Source organism: Coturnix japonica, chromosome 6 (assembly GCF_001577835.2).
Source record: "Coturnix japonica isolate 7356 chromosome 6, Coturnix japonica 2.1, whole genome shotgun sequence".
NCBI lineage: Eukaryota > Metazoa > Chordata > Aves > Galliformes > Phasianidae > Coturnix > Coturnix japonica.
Genome location: NC_029521.1, coordinates 10,232,595 through 10,246,850, shown reverse-complemented (window position 1 = coordinate 10,246,850; position 14,256 = coordinate 10,232,595). Strand labels below are relative to the sequence as shown.

At 40.8% G+C, this 14,256-nt stretch overlaps 1 protein-coding gene across 7 annotated transcripts in view; it reads left to right on the top strand.

Moving 5' to 3' along the window:
• ZMIZ1 (zinc finger MIZ-type containing 1) overlaps positions 1–14,256 on the top strand; it is a 319,493-nt gene that overhangs the window by 100,007 nt on the left and 205,230 nt on the right. For 6 of the 7 annotated variants that reach the window (XM_015866343.2, XM_015866349.2, XM_015866341.2 and 3 more), the window contains exon 3: positions 5,163–5,245. The exons of the other annotated variant lie outside the window; for it this stretch is intronic. The gene's annotated coding sequence lies outside the window, so the exon portion shown is untranslated. The remainder of the gene's footprint in view (positions 1–5,162; positions 5,246–14,256) is intronic. 7 annotated transcript variants of the gene reach the window in all.

The window sequence follows — 14,256 nt, the reverse complement described above, 5'->3', positions numbered from 1 at the left end:
TGTATCCAGCATACAGCGCAAGTACAGGGAACCGGCAGCACCTGGTGCTGCGTGAAGCTGCAGAGAATGTGCAGGCAGCTGTACATAGAGTCAGCAGCGCTGGTGGTGCCAGGAGCAGCCTTTGTTCCTTCAAACCACTTCCATGGCCATGCTCGAGTGGGTTATTGTTTGAGGCTGTGTAAGTACAATAGGGTATAAGGGAAAGGGAAGGGGATTTTTTTTTTTTTTCCCTAAAGTAGAACAAAATAAACTATGGAAATTGATGGCAATGGTCTCTAATAATGGGATTTTACAAGAGATGTCCAGCCTCTAGAACAATGGCTCAGCGTAAGCCAAGGTTAATAGTGCTCATTATCTTCGGCCTGTGAGCTGGCAGCTCAGCTCTCCCTTAGCAGCACAGGCAGCCCAGTGTGCCACTGCCTGCTGCACGCTGGGTCGGCACTGCCATTGGGATGGGTGCTTGTAAAGTCAGGATTGTGCTGGGCACCTGGGCTGGATTTCCTGCACCTTGCCATAGGAGCAGCCCTGCTGGGCAGGCAGCAGCAGGCGCATGGCATGTCTTCCTCTCTGCTCTTTGGCAGCAAGGGATGTGGGGACCTGCCAGTGGTGCTGAGCTGGTGGCCTGAGGTGTGCTGGGGTTGCACTGAGCTCACCTGCATTGTGGGAAAGGGAACCAGCTTGGGAAAGCTATTCTTGCAGCAACGGGACGGTAGTGGAGTAACCTGGGAGAGGCAAAGGGTTTTTTTCTTTTCTTTTGCTGTTGTAAACTGAAGGTCACAATATTGTTTAGTGCTGCCATTAGTTCTTGTGTGTGGAGAGTGATGCAGCTCTGAAACTCGCAGTGCCTCATATAGTGAAGAAATAAGAGCTCATGGCTGACTACATCTGAGAAGAGATGCACCCAAGTAATCTTTTATTTTTCAAATAACGCTTAGAGCAACTTTGACATTGATTTAATTTCTGTTTAAAATGAATCATTTAACAGAAATAAAAGGTATAGTTAAGCAACAAACTAGTAAAGAAAGAAGGAAAAAAACCCAGGAAAAAATAGTTAAAGAAGTAGTGACTGAGTGAATAAACCTTTTGCTTTTACTCTTGTGAGAAACAGGAAAAAGAAAAAAAAAAAAAAAAAAAGCAAAAGCTGCAGCTTACTTTGTTATTCTGCTCTTCTCCAGTAGTGCTCTACCTATTAGGGTGAACTGGAAAAGCCTCCTGTGAGGCCTGCCTGCAGAGTGATGTGTGCAATAGCATGAGCTTGGCGTATGTCACAGCCTGGGCACTGTTAACCACAGCAAGCCTGCAGCCTGCACTCCAGGATGTTCATATTTGATTTCCTAAGAAGGTCAATTCTAGGTGTAGAAGAAGTTGGCAGTTGTCCTTCTGAAGCTGTAGTCCCTCTAACATCCCAACATTCCCTCCCCACAGGGTTATTTCATCCCATCTCTGATCTCCTTCCTCACCCCATCGCTGCCCTATAGATGAGCACACTAACCTTGGCAAGGCAAGGTGTTTACATTTCTGCAATGCTCTGAGCCTAACCTGTTTCTTGCCCTCTTTTTCTTTGAGCAATCACCTACTTAGCTTTGCATGCTTTAGCAGCACTTTATGCTTCTTTTTGATACAAAATTAACAGACTGTAGGGCAGAAAACCATCAACCATACACACAGTGCTGAATTTGATTTGCTTCAGAATTTACAAAAAAAACTGCCCCAGTTTGTAAGAACTCCTGAACCGATCAAGGGCTGTGCTAACTGATGAGGACAGAGTGTAATATTTAAACACCATCTAGAAGGTTGCATATTTCCCAAGCAGCAGAAGTACTCTTGCTGTTGTAGAAAATGCAGCACGCTGTGCTGTTCACTTCTGACCGACTTGCAGCCCCAGGGTGCACAAGAGCTGGAATTGCTCTGTAAAGTTCACTGCTGTTTTGCAGGAATTTTGAGTTGAACATGCTGCAGTTGAATGAGAATAATACTGGCACTTGAAAATAACTTATGAAAATAGGAAAAAACCCCAAAGTACACCTGCCTCATGCATTTCCATAATGAGACTTAATTATCTGTCTCTACAGTATTTCTGTTTTCCAAGAATTTCTGCACATGTTTTGTGTTTATCTCTTCATTTTTATTTGGGTAAGCAGAGAACAAGTAGCTTTTTGTGTATGGATGTAGAGTATGTTCTACTCTTGATCACCCTTAGAACTTAGAACTGTGGTCCCTTGCTTGTAGCTGAGTCCAGCACAGACTGAGTACTGAAGTAGACAGTGCATCCTTGGGGCCCTCTGGCTTTCTCCAGAGACAGGGCTGAGGAGGAGACAGGTTCTGGAAAGATGTTTGTAGTGTCCCATCTTTTGAGTCCTTGGGGTACACATTATAAGTTCTATAGCTTTAGTCATTTCACTTGGGAAGCCTGGAAACAGCACCTTTAAAACAAAAGTAAACAACAACGAAACAAAAACAGAAGATCCCTGAAAGCTGTAGTTTTCATGTGAAGAAGAGACTTTTGATAGCTATCAGTTTGGAAAAACTCCTGTTACTGCAAGAGGCAACATCAAATCGGCAGAGCTGGCAGCCCTGCTGTTCTGCCTCTCCCTCCTACTCCTGGCCTCCGCAGCCTGTGCTGCCCGTGCTGCTTGTCTCTTTCTCTGCATTGATTTTTATACTGTAATCTACTCAGAGCAAGGGTTTTTCTATTATGCATTTGTAACACACCACACGTGCATTACTATAGAAATAATTTAATACAAAGTGCCTGGGATTTCAGACATTCAGTGTTTCATAGCCAAAACATTTGGCCAAGAAGAAATCCTTCTGTTTTTGTGCTCCCTCTGCTGGATCTGTACACGCAGGAATTATAGGCTGTCCCTAGAGCTGTGGGCTTCCCTGTTCTCTTCCAGAACCCTTACCCAACAGCTTTGCCACGCAGCAATGGCTCATGCTTGCACCAAGTGCTTGGTTCCTCCCTGAGTGTGTTTGTGCAGCTGTGTCACAGGACATAGACTGGGCATCAATCAGAAAGGGAGCACTGTGCTGTGAGCCTGTGGCTTTGGGCCAGGAATCATTGTGATGTTGGTTTTAAGGTGCTTTCAGTGCACTGCTATTCCACTGCTCATTCATTCTCATAGTTGCCTGCCCCAAAACTGTGCCAGGGTCACTGGTTTGGGGATTTTCCCAGAAATAGGATGAGAGAGCTGATCAGGCTTTAAAGAAACAGTTCTGTTGTGGAGTTTGAATCTGGTTCTGAGCAAGTCCCTGCCCGGTGTGCTGGCAGGGCTTAGGCTGGCCCAGCCCCTGAGCAGGTTGTGGGGCAAAAGCATGGAGCAGATGCTGGTGAGCATTGTGCCAGTGTCCTTGGAAGAAGTTTGGACCTGTTTCACAGAAGGGCTGGGTGGTCTGTAGTGTGAATTCACTGAAACGTTAATGGGATTGCCCTTTTCAGAGGTGCTTTATAAAACAGAGTAGGAGTTGTGATGCCAGTTTTACAGATGGACAAACTAAAACACAAAGGAGTGGTGTGAAACGTCAGCTCCCTATTTCATGGCAGTGTGGTTTGAGCTGGTTTAAGCAGCCTCTGTTTGACCCTCTGCCATTATGGCTGATCACTCCTGCCCTCGTGCCCGTTCCCTGTGTTGTGCTGGCACAGCTGTTTATGAGACAAATGCTGGAGGAAATGAGCTCCTCATCCAGCTAGCCATGCAGCTGCACAAATGCAGGCTTGGAAGTGAGCGCCCAGGAGGGAGAAGTGAGAGGCAGAGCTGAAGCTGCCAAGTAAATGCTACAGCCCAGTGTCTGAGTCCTGTCCCATTACACCAGCAGAGCCAGGGATGGAATCTGTCTGCCAGAATAGGCAGAACACAAGTTTATCCTTTGGAGGGAGTGAACTTAGAAGTTAGATTAAATAATTAATTTTGACGTAATTTAGAACTTAGTCTGTATTAGCTGAGAAAGTCATGTTAACACATACTAAACCCAAATTCTTTAGTGTGTTTCCCTCGACCTGTGTAATCAGAACAAAAGCACTGGGAAAAATTCTGGATGAGAATAAATGTATTCCAGGGAAAAGCATTCACAGTTCAATGAGGCCTTAAAAGCCAATCATTCACTCAGGGTGTCTGTCAATATATAACTTTCCTAAAACTGCCATTTGTTGTGGGACAAGGAGAACAGCAAAGTTCCCAGCCGAAGCAGGTTGTCTCTTGGCAGCATTGTATATGCCAGGGATTGAATAATTGTTTCAAGCATGTTATTCAGACGTTTTTGTGCATTATATGATAACAGTGAGCAGAGTAAATAAGATTCTGTAACAAATACTAAATGCATGTAACAAGTTCCTTGAAAAACTTGAAGATTTTCACATTGGGTGCTAACAAGTAGCTGCTTCCGTCGCTGGTCATTTTGGGGCTCTAGACTGTCCATAAGATGCACATTATTTATTTTCTTTCATCAGACTTGCTTCTGGATGAAATATTCTCTTGCATGGAAGTTGCTTGGAATTTTGTCAAAAGAGAAGCAAAATGTTCTCGTTCTCTTCCTTTCTTCAATATAAACCGAGTTTTAGAGCCTAGCAGCATACGCCTGTAAAGATACCTTGTCTGACTGCTGAAACAGCATGTAACAAAATACGCAGTGCCCGTAAACATTCTGCTGTCTTCCTTTACAGTATTTCTTTATAATTAAAAAGCATTTCCTAGAAGTCATAGTGCTGTGCCAGTGTAATCCATAAACTCGCTTTGTTTTTCTACTGACAGGATGGTGTTTTTGTGGTATTTTGGCATATCCGTTTAAGCAGAGTTTGGGGGGGGGGTGTTTATTTTTTTAAACAGTGCTTAACTCATAGCAGTCACTGAGTTCTTGTATTAAGAGAGTGAAGAGATTTCAGCATGATCTTTGGGTGAAAAAAATGGCCATTTGGTGTGGTAGACTTTTACTACCTTTTCTTCCTCTCATTTTTATGGACTATGAAGCCTGTAAGACTTGAAATGATGGAGTGAACTTGCAGAGGTTGGGGTAACTGGAGCTTTGGGCCATGTCTCAGATCAGGGGTTGTTTCTGGGCCTCCCAAATGCTCTCCATTTGTCTCAGGTCTGTTCAGTGACCTTTTTTACATGTTACTGTGTCACTCAGGGGAATGGAAGTATGATGCGTCTGTGCTTGTATTGCAGGAAAATGGATCTTGTTATGTGAGGGCATTGAGGAAACGGGCCCCAGCTACTGAGAGGAAGAGAGGCCGGTGGGGAATATTCAGGTAGGAAGGCTTTATGGACCGGCAGATGGTTAAAAGTACTTGTGTGTATTTGGTCTTTTTCCATACGATGTATCATTTCTTTATGTCTTAATGAGTGATCTGGTCACTATCACAGTTTATTTGTTTTTTTAAGAATCAGTTCTGTTTGGTCAATTGATCGCAACAATGAAACACTGCAAGCAAAACCCTCAGCATAAACATTCCTCGGGCTATCCCTGGTACAGCTATTGATCGTGATACCAAATACAAACAAATTACTCTTTGCATGAGCCATTCAAGCTATAAAACACAGCAATAATATGTTCTACTTGCTGCCAATAAATGTGCATTTATAATAAACAATGGAGAGATCCCTGAGTAGAAATGAACAGTAGTTTCGGTAATGTGTTCAATATCTTATGTCCAGCTGTTGCAGAGTGAAAAAGCAAATAGTGGATGCTCCGTAGTTTTTTTTGTTGTCTTTTATTTTAAGGTAATTTAAATATTTTATAAGCTAATGGTCTTACATTTGCCTTATTTCCAGTGTGGTTCAGAGTTTCTCATGTACTTGGTCCACATTTTAATTGTTTCGGGGACCAACTGCCTTTCCTCACACTGTCATGTGGCTCATCTCCACATTTACTCTTAATCACATCCCTGTGGCATTTCCTTGTGTTGGCAAATACCATTAGAAGTAACTTTCACATATTTGTGGTTGTTTTGAAAGCAGCTGAAATGGGGGTGGGGGGGAGGAGTCACCCTTGTGACCACCACCACCACTAACGGTGCCTGGGTGATAACTGAATCTGTTTCCAAAAGGACAAAGCTAATGATCATCAGAGCATAGATGATTATTATTTTTTTAATCTGCCGTACCATGCTCTTATAATCCTCCTCCCCTTCATCCATATTTTCAGCACTGCGCTTTGGTAAGCTACAGACAATTGACCTGAAGGCATTCCTTGATGAACATTTCTGTCTGCTCTCAGCCTTGAAAAACTCAACCTTTTCAAGAGCTGCATGGGAGAAAAATGTGTAAGACTAATATTTATAGGCTGAAAGAGAGGGGAGAGGAAGAATGAAGTGTAAAACTTGCTTCCAGCAGAAATGCCATCTCTCTTTTACCTCTGATAATTAGGAGTGTTTCTGACATGGCTACTAAAGCAAGTTAGTGGTGTGTGCCTGCCATTTGCTGTGCTTTTGTGATGCAGAATTGTTTTCCTTTTTGTAAAGCTCTGCTTTGTTCTATTTTGTTTTAAGACAAAACACAAATTTCAGCTGATACCCAACTATTACATTATGATTCATCCTTACTCCTACATCTTAAATGGGTACTTCCAAGTGCTTAAATGATTGTAAAAATGGAAGGTTGTTATTCAAGCTCACATTTTAGGTATTTTTTTGTGACATTCACTAGAGCTCATACACATAAATCCTTTCATTAATAGCTCTAACTAAAATTGTACTGAAAGATTAGAAGGGGGAGAGGTTTTAACTGTGCTGTATTTTTCAGTAGGCAAATATCTTGGCTGTATTGAGAAATACAGTAGCACTGATTGTAACTGTAACAGGAGATTTAGATGACATAGCAAATGTTTTTAGTGGTTCCTTATAGAGTGTACTGTATTTTATGCCTAGTGAATATAAGTTTAAATCTTTGATCTTTTACTATAAAAATAACACACGAAGTCATAGAAATGCAGCAAATCATTAAAAGAAAAAGAAAAGAAAAAAAAAACACACACACTTTTTTTAATAGGGTGCTTTAAAATCTACTAAAGATTTCCCTGCACTTGAGGGTTTAAAAAGAAAAATAAAACTCACTGTTCTACTCCATGAAGATACTTGGGATTGAAGCTCTTTGCCGTGCCTTGGGGTCACGTGGTGCACTGCTGTAGAGCTGGAATGTTTGCCATGGTATTTCCGGAGGCTTCATAAACACGCAGAAAGAACAGGGTTTTTAGGAGGATTTTTTTTTTTTTTAATCTTTTTTTCCCCCTTTTTATTTTTACTGTCAGCCTAAATGCACTGCAGTTTAGATGTGGGATTCCTAGGATTTCAAAAAATTTTATGTGACCATTTCAATTAATTTTGACCATTTTCCTATTAAAATATTTCCTATTAAATAAGAACTGATTTTGACAGGAATATGCTAAGATTCCTCATGCTCCCTCCCTCCACCCCCCCGAAAAAGTTTTTTTCTTTAACTAATTGCTGCATTTATTTCTCAGCGTAAATCTTAGCAACTAAAATATTAAGCCGAACTCCACTATTTAGATGTTCTTAATGGTTTACTTTTGGCATGTGTCACTGTGAGTGGCATTCTGTAATCTGACTTGATAGCTGTCAGCTTGCAGACTGGAGTAATGCAAACAAAAGATGATCACTCAAATGAGGTTACGGTGAAGAGCCATTTCCTAAGTCCTGCTGCTGCACTGTAGAATCCCCAAGTCAAATTAGAAAAGCAGTGAATTAGTTCTGGTTCCTGGGATGTGAGGGTTAAGATTATGCAAACCTGTTCTTTCTAATTGTAGGAATAGCACAGGCTCCTTTTGAGACTTCGCAAACACAGCTCAAGCTGGAATGGATTGTGAAAAGCTCTGTAGTAGCCTGTAATATGGGTATGTTGAATCTCAGAGGCAAAGTGAGCTGAAGTAGACCCTGTGGTAACTCCCGCACCCCTGGGCTAGAAGAGATGGACCTTCCTACTACTTATCCTGCCTTCTCCCTTCCAGATGAGCTGAACTGCTTCTGGAACAAATGGTGCAAACAGATCTGTTTTAAATATAATCCTGCAAAAGTGGGGAGGAAGGGAGGATGAATGGAGCATTTCTGGCTTAACAAACTGAATTCTTTGCACAGAGCTGTAATAAGGGAGGAGTAGGGAGAGGGCAATGTGAGGGAATTGATAAGAAGTGGCCAGAGGCAGGAGCTGCTTCTTGCAGCTGTGCCACTGAGAAAAATGGTCACAACAGTGTGGCTAGGTGCATGAGTAGTGGATATTTTATATCAGTGTGGGTTTGTTGCCGAATTGGGTTAGTAACTGTATCAGATTGCACAGAGATTATCACAGAGTTTCCCTTAAACCAAGTCTCAGTAAGATTTTTTTCCAAATTCTGCTGCTGAATTTGTGTAGCAAGGAGCAGCCTGCATAGGTCAAGAGTGGAGGAAGAGCCTGGGTTTTGCATGGTAACAGGCCTTCTTTGCCCCTTCCTCCTCTCCTCTACCAAACACTTTGCAGCTGATATTTAGTGTGACTGATTATTTAATGATATTATCATGGTGTGGAACTGTAGCATCATTTTTCTTACTAGAGTAAGATTTGTGTTCCATTTGGGTAAAACATGCCATGGCTGGTTGCCACCGGTGCCATACTGTCTGACTCCTGCTGCTATCTCTGCATATCTGTGGGGGCTGTGGGAAGCAACACACAAATGCTGACAACAGCAAAGAGAAAAAAAAAATAAAATAAAATAAAATAAAATTTTTTTAAAAATTGAATAGCTGGAAAGGGGTTTGGGTAGGAATATGAAGGAAAAACAATACGGAAAGATGCAGTAGGAAATAAAGTTAGTGATGTGAGGATGAGAAATTTCTCCCCCTGGAAAGAGTTTTGTTGACTAATAAATGTAGGAAAAGATGGATGTTTTCCCTTCTAAAAGGTGGGAGAACTGGTTGATAACTTTGGAAGTGCTCTGTGCTGTAAGGGTTTAAGGGTTGGCACATAGGGTGCAGCAGTCACTCTCTGGGCTGCTGATGTGGAATTGCTTCTGTGTGCACTTCTGCTGCTTCTAATCTCAAAGACCAGGCTGAGGCCTTGGCATCTGGGGGCAGCAGCTGAGCCCTTCAGGTCACCTCTGCTTTCCCAGCGCTCTGCGTCCTGTCATGTCTGTAGTGGGGAGGGGAGTGCATTTTTTCCTTTAGCAGATACTGCTAGAAAGAAAGTTTGAATGCTGTAGTGTAAGAATCATAACATGGTTGTTGGCCAAGTCCTCTGCATTGATGCATGGAGGCCATACCAGTCGCTCTTATTAGAGTGAGAGGGAGTGGCATGGAGCTAAGCACCCTGAAGGTATGGGATCAATCTCTGTGAGGTAAAACTCACTGTTTCAACAGCTGACATCGCTAATAAATTTTAGAGGACTTGTATATATCTTCTTCAAAAGAAAGCCATGATTCAAAGGCAAACTTTAAGTTACTTTCTGCTTGTATATGCTTTTTTCTAAGTGAACAAGCAGAAATGGGGAGAAATGCCCCAGAAATCTCATTTAGTGTAACAGAGAAAAATGCTGGTACCTTTCTGCTTTCTTCCCTATATTGTGCCCAGTGCTCTGCTTGTCAGTGAAATGCTGTACTACCTTAGCAAACTACAGGTGAAAAAGAGGCACAAGTTGACCTTACAACTTAACAGAAACAGCAAACAAAAGCTTCACTTTTTCAGAGGTATCCAATGTTTTATCTTGTTCCTTAGTCCACCTCACTGATTTGTAAGGTTTTTTTTCCCAGATAATTATGCAGTGATGATAAATATATCTTAATAATGCTTTTTTCCTTGCTGTTTGGCTTTGCTTCTCGCACCTAGGATTTCTCAAGTTTTTACAAGGAAACCTTGTGTAGGCAGGTCAAAGGTAATCAGGATTGAAACTTATGCTCAAAAAGCACCACATTCTTAATTGCCTTTGACAGTGGTTGGGAAAGATGTCACTTCAGCGCAGAGAAAAGCAACCAAAATAAATTATACTTTTAATGAAGAGTTCTCTGTCTGGATGAATTTATACTGACAGAACAGTATTAGTTAAAAATGATAGATCCTTCCACAAACACATTGCGTTTTTTCCTGTTTTTCCTCTATTCAAATGAAAAGCCATGTACACATAGTGTAGATGAACCATTTTGTCTGAGGCATTTCTTTAGGCAGGGGGCTTCTGATTTCTCTTTATTATTATTTTTAATGGGTTACATTGCTTTGAAGGAAGACTAAATAAAATCAGTATTTGTATATTCTGTTTATCATGTGACTATACTGGCAACTGCTGTATCCTGTACTAAAACTATTTTATGGTGATACAGACAAGATTCTTATGGCCTTAGAAAGGATGCTAGCTTGCATTCCTGTGTAAGGAAATATTTCCAAAAGAAATAGTAAGTGGCTCAAATATTTATTTTTATTCAATACAAAAATATTTATAGCTAACTGGCAGTGATATTGCTTCTTTGCCTGCTCTTTTAATCTTGTTTATCTCCTCAGTGTGTTCTTCCAGCTCCTGGAAATATATTCATCTCGGGTGTTCCAGATCTGCTGCTTTTGCAGCCAAAAATCGGCATCTTTTCAGTAAAAGCAGGGAGGGGACTTATCGGTTAATTTGACTTATATAGCTTATGTGTGTGTTTGTTTTATGTATTACATGCATATGTGTATGCAGAAGTTGTGACTCATTTTGGAACTGAGTCTGTTACAGTTGGAGATTGCATATTTTATTTATATATATAAATGACTGAGAAATGTTAAATAAGGTAAATTGATCTACAACGGTAATTCTGCTGGGAGTTTTAAAATATGTTTGATATTGTAAAATATTTAAATTCATCTGTCTAATCTTACTGAAGCTAGAAAATACAAGTTATGACTGTTTTTTCACGCTTTTTATTAAGCCTTGATGTTTCTGATAATATAGCTTTCTTTTTGAGGCCCTCAAGTGGGAAGAGAGAAATATATTTCCTCCTCAAGACAAAAGAACAATGCGACTATAATCTTAGCTCTCAGTTTTTCTTTTGTCTGTAGCTAAGTCCATCTCTTAACCTGGTATGATTAATCCTGCTTGATTTGTTAATGTTTTTAGAAGTTTATGAAAAGGTGGGGAAATGGAAGGAAAGGAATACTTTCAAGTACTATCAGTGATTCTCCTGAATTGTGAAAATAGGTACAACTGAAGTCTATGTATTGGCATGTATGAGTACCATGTGAAATGTTGGCAGATGTGTAGCCCATCCTGAGTATAGGGTCAATGTATTTAAATTGCTGTACTCAGCTGAGAATGTATCGTTTGTGCTGAAGATCAAACACTGGCTTTTCAAAGACAAGATTTTGAGCTAGCAGACCATGGAAAACCTCCATGTAGATTAAAATCTCATGAGTGACGATGAACCTTCAGAATGTAAATAAGCAGAAGAGCCTGCTTGCAGCTCCACGTGAGGTCACTTCTCATGTTACCTGTTCTATAAAGCAGAAAGCTTAAGCAAGCAAAAACTAAAAATACTGTTTTGTAAATAAAGTGAGAAGAAGAAAACAGACATGAACAACACCTTTCATAGATACTGAGTGTTTGCCACAACAGCAGTCTGGTGACAGAGAGTTAATCAACATAATTGCATGTTGAATAAGAAGGTATTTCCTTTTGTTGCCTTTGAATGCGGCACTTCTCTAACGGAATTTCCTCTTGTTTATGTGCTCTCTTGCTGGGTGGGCAGAATCTCTCCAAGTAACTCCTGTCAGCTGGTTTCTGTTTAATGGTTTTTGTGTTCTTTTTTTTTTTTTTTCCTTTTCACTGATGTTTTTCACTGCTGCCCTTTGTTTTTTGTCTCATTTTGCTCTGAAGTCATAACTTTCTCTTATACACTAGTGCCAATTGCTACCACTAGCTTATCACTGTTCCTTTAGTATAAAATGTGATATCAGATGGACTTGATTTTCTCAGGTCCCAGTTAGATAACAGATGTTTCCTTCCCTGTGCACGTTCCTCCTTTGGACTCTCAAACATCCACCAAATGATGTGTATTCTTATTTTTTTTGGAGGTGCCTGTCCACACATAGCATATATTATATGTCCACTTAGCATATATTACGTGGTAATTTTATTTTATTTTATTTTTTTTTTTTGCAATTATTGCCCTGGACCTGATATAAGTTGATAAGCAGGAGGTAGTATGCTTTCAATTCTCATTATCAGTTTGCTTTCTTACTCTCCCTTCCCCTTGGCTTTTCTGGTTCCTGTCTCCTGTCCATCTGACAGTTACATGATGCTTTTCTTCTGCTGCTTCTGACATTCCCATCTGGAGATCTCCACTTCCTCCATCTACTTTCAGCCCTTGCAGGCCTCAGAAACATTTATCCTGTTAGTTTGCATTCAGAGAATCTTGCAGTTTGTAGAGGGAAACAAATAGACCTTGCAGTGCAGAGGTGTACCTGAAGAGAGCATGTATCTACACCATGTCTTGTCAGCAGATGTAAGCTTGGTCTGCTCATCTTCAGCTGGCCACACGCTGTATGGAGCCAAACCAGAAGCCCACATCCATCGTTAGCATTGTGTTGAGCCTGAGCTAATAAGCTCGGTCTCTTGGCAGGATGTGTTAGATCAGGCTTACTGCTGTGCTAATTGTGCTTACACAGCTTCCAGTTTGGAGCTGGCTCATTTACAGCTGGCTTGGATGGTGGCCAAGGAAGCTCGCCTCTGCCTGCAATATGCCATGTAGACGTACACAGATCCAGCACTTGAACGTGTCTGTCAATAGCAGGAAATTATATTTGGAGGGAGGAGAAAATCTTTGGCCTAAGTGCATGCGTAAACAAGGGCAATATTAATGAATGAGGAAGTAAGCAACAGTTTTAATAAGGAAAAGGAATAATTATTCCAAATGTAGACTTAAAACCACAAGTTGTTCTCGGCCCCTATGTTTGGCCCCATCTTGTTTCTCATTTGCCACTTTTACAGTATTTCTTGGGAACACTTCCCAGGCTTAAGGCATTTGGCTGCAGAAGTGGTGAACAGCCTGATGCTCTAGCTGGGAGAGACAAACTAGTCTAACCACAAGGATAGAAATGGGCCAAGTTTGAGAGAAGAGAGGTGATCTTCCTTTGTTTTTAGTCCACTCTGTTTTTGTCTACCCTTCCCCTACTTCATATTTTAGCAAAATAATTTGTATTTTGGTTATAGTGAGGTACCAAGAATCTGTTCATCCCAGCATTTAAGTGCTACAGTTACCAAAATGTATAAAACTCTTACTAGTAACGGGAATTGTATAGTTTAAAAAAAAAAAACAACAAGGCAGAGCTGTAAAAAGGCAGTGCTTGTTTATTTAGGTTTGGGAAACCAGCACTCAGCATGGCTTGAAAGCCACATCCTTGGCTGGCATAGACTGGATTCATCAGTTACCAACAGCTGTGCTGTTTACTTTAGCACTATGTGACCCCACAAATACTGTCCTCTGCCTGTGCAGCAGTGTAGTGTTAGAGGGAAATGTGTGCATGCATATGCACATACACCTAGAGAAAACTGGACTTGTCTCTGCCTTTATTGTGAAATTATGCAGTTGCTCTTCAGCACATTGCTGTGAGCCACTCTAAGTATTTGAGCCCATTTTTCTCAAATTATTTTCTTCATCATAATTGGCCATGCACCAATGCATTAATTTACTTGGCAGTTTAGAGGCCCACTTCTCCATTTAAGCAACCCTGAGAAGACAGTACCGGCCTTTTACTTCTGGAATTGCTGTTATTAGAACAACTAGGTGAATGTATCTCTGCAAAGACAGAGTTAAATACTGATTTAGCTCCCAGAATTAATTTGAAATTTCAGCAGCATTAAGTAATATTTTAGTGGCAGCATAATCCTGTAGCAACTTTGCAGACCATGCTGATGTGGAAGTGTACCACAGTATTTAAGTGACATTGGAACACCATGGTATTATATTCAGGTCATTAGGGGATATTTTTCAGGATTTAAGTTATCTGGCAAAATGCCAAGGGCGATTCATATAATCTGTGTTTCTTAGTATCTCCAAATATATACAAATTGGGTTGGGCTTTTTGGGTTTGTTGTTGTGTTGTTTTGTTTTTTTTAATTATGCGTAACTCTGTAATGTTCCTTCTCTGTCTTAGTCTGTATCCCTTGTGCACCACTTGCACCATCAACAACACCGAGAGAGTAACTGAAAGGAATAATGGATATGGATGGCTCAGCTGGTTGGTAGTGCAAGTGGAAGAAACATTGTACTTGATTTTCTTCTTTATGAATCAAAGCAATTAATAGCTAAAC